The sequence below is a fragment of the Musa acuminata genome, chromosome BXJ2-11, assembly GCF_036884655.1.
Source record: "Musa acuminata AAA Group cultivar baxijiao chromosome BXJ2-11, Cavendish_Baxijiao_AAA, whole genome shotgun sequence".
NCBI classification, from domain to species: Eukaryota; Viridiplantae; Streptophyta; class Magnoliopsida; order Zingiberales; family Musaceae; genus Musa; species Musa acuminata.
Window position 1 is genome coordinate 15,572,501 of NC_088348.1, and position 8,624 is coordinate 15,581,124.

Here is an 8,624-nt window from a genome sequence, read left to right on the forward strand (position 1 = left end):
AGAAATAAAATTCAGTTACACTATCTACGGTAGAAGCCGAATACATTGCTGCAAGTGCATGCTGTGCACAAGTTGTTTGGATGAAAAATACATTAGAAGACTATGGAATTCACTTCAAAAATGTTCCCATACATTAGAGGACTAGTGCCATATGCCTCACCAAAAATCCAATTTAGCACTCTAGAACAAAGCACATCGACGTTAGGCATCATTTCATACGCGATCATGTCCTTAACAATAATGTTGTTCTAGAATTCATTAACACAAAGCATCAATTAGCAGATATATTTACAAAAGCTTTGAATGAAGACCAATTTGAATTCATTAGAAAGGAATTAGCTATGTTAAATTGTCCCTAAGAATAAACTTGTTTGAATGGATTTTCCGTAAACTTTTTCATCCTCTCTCCGTTCGTCGGTGAATTTGATCCATCTCTTTCGATTCTAAATGAAACATTAAATTACCTTATCCTATCTTGAGTTAAACACCGCTCCCATCTGATCAAGAATAATTTTATGACAGTTTGTGAATCTCGAAATTGATTTTGATGGCTTGATTATGAGTTTCAAGTTGACGATTTGAATTTGAATGAGTCTGTATTCGATTTATGATCTTGACTTATTAGAGTTACTACTTGAAATTTTTTAATCACAATCTCTTCTTTGTACACCTACAATTTTTGTTATTTATAGAAAGAAGAGATTTAATAAAATGGATGAATGCTGAATTTTCCTTTAAGTTGAACTCTGCGTAGATATTTTAGCACACTTAATTTTGAATGATGAATTTTTGTATGATCAATGCTGAATTCCTGATGTCATAATCACAAATTATGTGCTTCAAGTCTCATTCCCTTTTTGTTGATGACAAAGGGGGAGAAGTGATGACTAAGTGATGACTTATACCATTTCGATAGCATGACTTAATGAAAATGTCTTATGCGCATCGATAACATGACTAATATGAATTACAAAAGCTTGTGTGATATGAATGTCTTATATGCCTTGCAAAATCTTTGAGAATAATCGCATGACTGATTGATCATATTAAGAGCATGCCTTACATTTAAATCATGAAATTCATGTTGAAAATATTTATCTCCTATCGTAGTAAAAATTGTCTCTTATCATTCGACTTGAAAATGATTTTCATTTAAGTTTCGTATTTACTACTAGTTAATGAGAATAACGATAAGTTCTACGGTTAGAACTTATCGGTTTATGCTTGAATTCAATGGATGGAATTCAAGTGTTTTCATCTTCTCATAATATGGCATATAGATAGGGGGAGTTATGTTTAACTCCGTCATCAATTGATTGTCATCATAAAAAAGGGGGAGATTGTTGAATCTTGATTGTCATCATAAAAAAGGGGGAGATTGTTGAATCTTGGATTTTGATGATAAAATCAATTGACGAGTTAATTGATCTAATCCATATTATTGAGTTAAGTGTGCAGGATTAACTACGATAACCAGAAAACACAAAGCAAGAAATCGGGAACCTGTCGAAATTTTCGGAAGTTCACCGAAGAGATCGTCGGAGGTTCATGGAGGTCACCGAGAAGGCTCGGCTACTCGTTAAAGTCATCACAAGATTGGGAGCTTGCTGGGAGTCCGTCGGAAGAAGTTCGTCGGAAAGCTCGCCGGAACAAGACTCGACGTTCATAGTTGAAAACTTGCTTAGGATGTTTTTTTTTTTTTGGTAAGTAAAAGTAAATTGATTATGTGTAAAGTTTCTACAACTAGCTTTATCTATATAAGTCATAGACAAAGACAATTAACTCATAGAGTGCGAATGCGATAGTTATGACTACACATGCTGTAGACTATAACTACCTGTGGGTACATTATTTGGCATCATTCCCAAGATCTTTAGCTAATAGCAAAATTAAATTTGATAAAAATATCTTTTTCTCTTCGGGTGAAGTGCTCGGTTTTGAGATCATGCTCCATACAGGATCTTGAGTCTCTAATAATCTCTTTCAAGAGCTGAGCATTGTTTGTGTGTTGACATTCAAAGATTCTATTACATCTCTCCTTCCACATCCACCAAATAGCGCATCTGAAAGTAACCTTTGCCAGTTGTGTAAGAGGCCCTTTTCTTGAGAAACATTGCATAAGGTCGCCTAGTTCTTGGTGCAAGTTTGGTTGCGGCAGTCTATTGAGTTCAAATCGCTGGAGAATCTCCTTCCATATCCATTTTGTATAATCACAAGCAAAATAGATAATCCTATTGAGTTCAAATGCTTAGGATGTTTTTTGTTATGTAGTTCACATGTAATTAGGATTAGGATTAAGAGATAATCCTATATCCTGGTTAGGGGCCAACTGGGCCCAAAATTAGACTTGGTTTGGGCTGTTAACCGTATCAGCAAATGCAGAGACAAAGATGATAATCTTATTGAGAATTTAGATGAGGTTAAAGCACACACAGAGCAATTTTTTTATTCCTTACTCAATCAAGCTGGGAAAACTAATAACATTCATGTGGAGCCGACTAGAAAACTTGATTCGGAAGCTATTTCAATCCTCAATGCCCCAATTACAGACGACGAAATTGTATGTGTTGTCTTTAAGTCACCAAAGCACAAAAGCCCAGGTCCAGATGGATTTCCAGCTGAATTTTACCAAACTGCTTGGTCTATTATTGGAAATGATGTGATCAAGGCTTGCCAACATTTTTTCTCTTCAGGTCAAATTCTTAGAGAGATGAATTGTACTTTTATTTCTTTAATCCCGAAGAATGCAGGGGCAGATTCACTAGAGAACTATCGACCCATATCATTATGCAACTTTATTTACAATATCATCTCCAAAGTATTGGCAAATAGAATACAAAAGGTAATACACAAGATCATTAGCCCAAATCAAGCTGCTTTCATCAAAGGGAGAAGTATACATCATAACATTTTGCTTGCTAATGACTTGGTCAAAGATTTGCATTCAAAAGCAAGAGGGACAAAAATATGTTTTAAAGCTGATTTACGGAAAGCCTTTGATTCAGTTAATAGGAAATTTATCTATAAGATGCTCCTCGATATGAACTTCCCACAGCAATGGGTTAATTGGATTCAATCTTGCCTGGAAACTCCAAAGTTTTCGATACTCTTTAATGGCTCACCTATTGGTTTTTTTGGGAGCACGAATGGCATCCGACAAGGTGATCCACTCTCTCCGTATCTCTTTACTATTGCGATGGAAGGACTTAGCTGTATGTCGGAACATGCAGTCTTAAATGGCAGCATTAAGGTACCCAATGCTGGCTCTATTCATATATCACATATAACATTTGCAGATGATTTACTTATCTTCCTCCTAAATGATCCAACTTCAGTAAAGAACCTGGCTACTATTATGAATGACTTTGGTATGGTTTCTGGACTTCAGTTAAATCATGCGAAAAGTAAAGTATATATGAGCCCTTACGTTGAGGATAAGGTCTTTATTGCACAAACTTTGGGGGTTAGTGAAGAAAGCCTGCCAGTTCCTTATTTGGGTCTCCCGCTCATATCCACAGGCATTCACAAAACCCACTGTCAGCCTATCATGCAAAAAATAAAGAATAGAATTTCTTCTTGGAAAAATAGGCTTATATAAAAAGCAGGACGACTCGAACTCATCCGTTCTATATTGCACTCCTACTCTATATATTGGTGTAATGCATTTCTTTTGCCTGCTGGACTTCTCCAAGATATTGAACGGTTATTAATGAACTTCTTCTGGAATGGCACAAATGATAAGGCAATGCATATGGTAAATTGGGATAGCATTTGCAAACCGAAAGATGAAGGGGGGCTAAACTTGAGAAATACTAGAGATTGGAATCAAGCAAGCCTGGTACAACAATTGTGGGATCTTTTGCAAAACAAATGTTCCTTATGGTCACAATGGGTTTCTGCTAGGTATCTTTCAAAGGAATCAATCTGGGAAATTTCAACAAGAACATACCACTCTGCAGCTTGGAAAGGAATTTTAAAGGCAAGGAATTGGCTAATCAAACACATTTCGTATGCAATCTCTTCCGGAACTAGTACTAATATGTGGTACGATCCTTGGGTGAATGGGAAGAGTATATTTCAATTATATGGCGACAGAATACGAAAAGATCTTGGGGCTCCCAAAGATTGGAAGGTTTCCGAGTTCATTGCTAACGGTACTTGGTGTCTCCCTAATCCTATTTCTCCCGAAATGTTATCACTTTGGCCGACTATCATAGCTATTCCAATCAGGAACAACTCTTCAGATACACTTATTTGGCCTCATGACAATGGCAAATTTAGTGCCACATCCGCATGGAATCAAATTAGGCAAAGAAATAACAAGTGGGTCCCAAGCAGTTGGACATGGGATCGACCGGGATCACAAAGACACTCCTTATGTACATGGCAGGCCCTTCTCAATAAACTACCTACAATAGACAATATGAAAAGAAGAGGTATCTATCATGTTAACCGATGCTCCCTTTGTTTGCAACAAGAAGAAACTGTTGACCACCTCTATTTTGCTTGTGATTATACAAAATGGATATGGAAGGAGATTCTCCAGCGATTTGAACTCAATAGACTGCCGCAACCAAACTTGCACCAAGAACTAGGCGACCTTATGCAATGTTTCTCAAGAAAAGGGCCTCTTACACAACTGGCAAAGGTTACTTTCAGATGCGCTATTTGGTGGATGTGGAAGGAGAGATGTAATAGAATCTTTGAATGTCAACACACAAACAATGCTCAGCTCTTGAAAGAGATTATTAGAGACTCAAGATCCTGTATGGAGCATGATCTCAAAACCGAGCACTTCACCCGAAGAGAAAAAGATATTTTTATCAAATTTAATTTTGCTATTAGCTAAAGATCTTGGGAATGATGCCAAATAATGTACCCACAGGTAGTTATAGTCTACAGCATGTGTAGTCATAACTATCGCATTCGCACTCTATGAGTTACTTGGCTTTGTCTATGACTTATATAGATAAAGCTAGTTGTAGAAACTTTACACATAATCAATTTACTTTTACTTACCAAAAAAAAAAATTTAAAGCCCAACCAGTGAACCAGAGAGTCTGGCGGTGGCACCGCCCAGCACCCGAGAGCTGGGTGGTGGCACCGCTTGGCTGGGCGGTGGCACCGCCAGTCCACTGTCAGTGTCAGACACTAACAAGCGGTGGCATCGCCAGCATCGAGAACCAAAGAGAATTCAAATTTTGGAGCCCAAATTTGAATCCTCTTGAGGCCTATAAATACCCCTAAAATCTCAGCTGAGATTATAACGTTTTGAGAAGCAATTGATTGAGAGAAAGGTCTTAGAAAAGTCTTAGCTAGTCTTTTTTTCAATTTGCTAGTGTTCACCTCCTTCTTTCTTGCTGAAAATATGTAAGAGAGTGAACCGCTTGTAAAAAGTTATAAGAGGGGTATTTACCCTTCCCATTCAAGAGATTTGCTAGTGGAAGGTGGGAGCCTTATCGAGGAGGGGCCTCGCAAGTGGATGTAGGTCATTTGACCGAACCACTTTAAAATCAGCGTAATCTCTAGTTTGCATTTCATTACTGCTATTTACATTACTGCAAACCTTCTTACTTGCTTTATTTCCTCATTACCTTTGCTGCACAACTTTACGAATACGCCTTCAAGTTAAGCACTTCCGAGTTCGATTTTTATCGTACGAAAGATTTATCAAAACCGACGTTTTAATCCGCTACACTAATTCACACCCCCCCCCCCTCCTCTTAGTGCCGCTCTGATCCTAACAGAGGCACCACGAGAACAGGCAAGCTTGGAAGAATGAGGAGCGCACATAGGTTGGGATGGCTGAGTTTGAGCTATGGCTCAACGTTGACAACTATACTTGATGGTGCTCAAGGCAAGCGAGGCGCTTGGCAAAGGATGAGACCATGCAAGGTGGAATGAGTTGCTTAGCGACCGAAAGAATTGTGCAAAGCTCATAGAGGTGAGGGGAATTACTAACTCAAAGAATTTGGTACTCATACATGGGCTTGTATGCGGACGATGGAATGTTCGCGGCCATCCCAAGGTGAGCGAAACTCAGCGCTATAGAGCATTGAAACTTTTTTTTCGGCATGTGAGGGATACGTCCATAGGAGGCTGAAGTGTGCAGCAAGTTAAGCATATTACTAGGCCTTGAGTGGTGCAGTGGGGGTTGTATTGACGTGGAGTCGCAATCTAGCAAGTGCATTTGTAGGAGGCAGAACATTGCACAGTTTGTTCAGCTAATCGGAGTAGTCCAAGGGGATGGTGGTCTCCGAAACGAAGAGAGATGTTGCTCCAACAGGATAGTTATCTAGGAGGGATAAGTCCTGGCTCTCTAGAGAGAGAATCATATAGGACAGACCACATATATTGAGGAGGAGTACCTCAACAAACAACAACTCCATGAAGCTTAATGGACCAAGCAAGCGACGAAGAGTCGTCGCATGATCTCGTTCGAGAGAATGCATTGGTGGATGCATTGCAAGATCAAGTGGGGAAGCGACCCAAAGTAACACAAATGAAGGCACACTTGGAGTCGATATGGAGATCGGACTCAAGGAGGGATGACCCATGGAATGGTGGGCACGAGGGCCACCATCAACTCAATGTAGAAACGAGGAGCGGAGCAACTTGGGTGTAACTTGGCGAAGTATCCAAGCCGCATGAAGGGAGCCAGCATAGAAGATGGAACATGGAGCAGAGGCACAGTGCTTTCCTTGGACAGAGGTCAAGGACATGAACTCTTGCAGAGGCAAGAGTAGGATCATATTGTTCCATGGGTCCTTCATTCTAGCAGAGCAGACTCATCTTGCATGGTGCCAAAGACAAAGGGAGCATCTAGGCACATGCACCTTATCTCGGAAAAGCATTTGATGGAGGAACTAAGGTGACTCAATTTGTGGAGGCGAAGTTGGGTTTAGAAGGCCTTGGCATAGGGTAAGAGGATGTAGAGGTGGGTACTCTTGAAGAATATGCCACAGTATTTTTTTTGGTAAGTAAAAGTAAATTGATTATGTGTAAAGTTTCTACAAATAGCTTTATCTATACAAGTCATAGACAAAGCCAAGTAACTCATACAGTGCGAATGCGATAGTTATGACTACACATGCTGTAGACTATAACTCCTAATTATAGTCAACATAGAAAATGTTTATCCAGATATATCAAAACTACCTGTGGGTATATAATTTGGCATCATTCCCAAGATCTTTAGCTAATAGCAAAATTAAATTTGATAAAAATATCTTTTTCTCTTTGGGTAAAGTGCTCCGTTTTGAGATCTTGCTCCATATAGGATCTTGAGTCTCTAATAATCTCTTTCAAGAGCTGAGCATTGTTTGTGTGTTGACATTCAAAGATTCTGTTACATCTCTCCTTCCACATCCACCAAATAGCGCATCTGAAAGTAACCTTTGCCAATTGTGTGAGAGGCCCTTTTCTTGAGAAACATTGCATGAGGTCGCCTAGTTCTTGGTGCAAGTTTGGTTGCGACAGTCTATTGAGTTCAAATCGCTGGAGAATCTCCTTCCATATCCATTTTGTATAATCACAAGCAAAATAGAGGTGGTCAACAGTTTCTTCTTGTTGCGTACAAAGGGAGCATCGGTTAACATGATAGATACCTCTTCTTTTCATATTGTCTATTGTAGGTAGTTTATTGAGAAGGGCCTGCCATGTACATAAGGAATGTCTTTGTGATCCCGGTCGATCCCATGTCCAACTGCTTGGGATCCACTTGTTATTTCTTTGCCTAATTTGATTCCATGCGCATGTGGCACTAAATTTGTCATTGTCATAAGGCCAAATAAGTATATCTGAAGAGTTGTTTCTAATTAGAATAGCTATAATAGTCGGCCAAAGTGATAACATTTCGGGAGAAATAGGATTAGGGAGACACCAGGTACCGTTAGCAATGAACTCGGAAACCTTCCAATCTTTGGGAGCCCCAAGATCTTTTCATATTTTGTCACCATATAATTGAAATATACTCTTCCCATTCACCCAAGGATCATACCACATATTAGTACTATTTCCAAAAGAGATTGCATAAGAAATGTGTTTGATTAGCCAATTCCTTGCCTTTAAAATTCCTTTCCAAGCTGCAGAGTGGTATGTTCTTATTGAAATTTCCCAGATCGATTCCTTTGAAAGATACCTAGCAGAAACCTAGTGTTACTGTTCAAGTTTCCATGAAGGAAGTGGTGTGTAGCGGAGGAAAATACAAAACCGAAGGATAAGAAAAAGGATGGTACAGCCCATCCAAAGTCGTAAGATGAATACCTTACCACCTTTTCATTTCTTTATTACTGATGAAGATAACATGTTGGAATGTTCGCGGACTTAATAAGCCGGAGAAATGTCGGGAGCTCAACAGAATAATCAAGTCTGCCGCATGTGATATTGTTATTCTAGTAGAAACGAAAATTAAACAATCGCGCATTCAAGCTCAAAAGAATTTAATATGGCCGGACGCAGAACTGTTTACCAATGACTCAAATGAAACTTTTGGTAGAATATGGGTCTTATGGCATCCTAACTCTATTAATGCTTGGTTTATTTCTGCTACTGATCAATTCATTCATCTTAAAGTAGAGGACAAAAAAAATGGCTGTCAATTCAATTTCACTGGTATATATGCT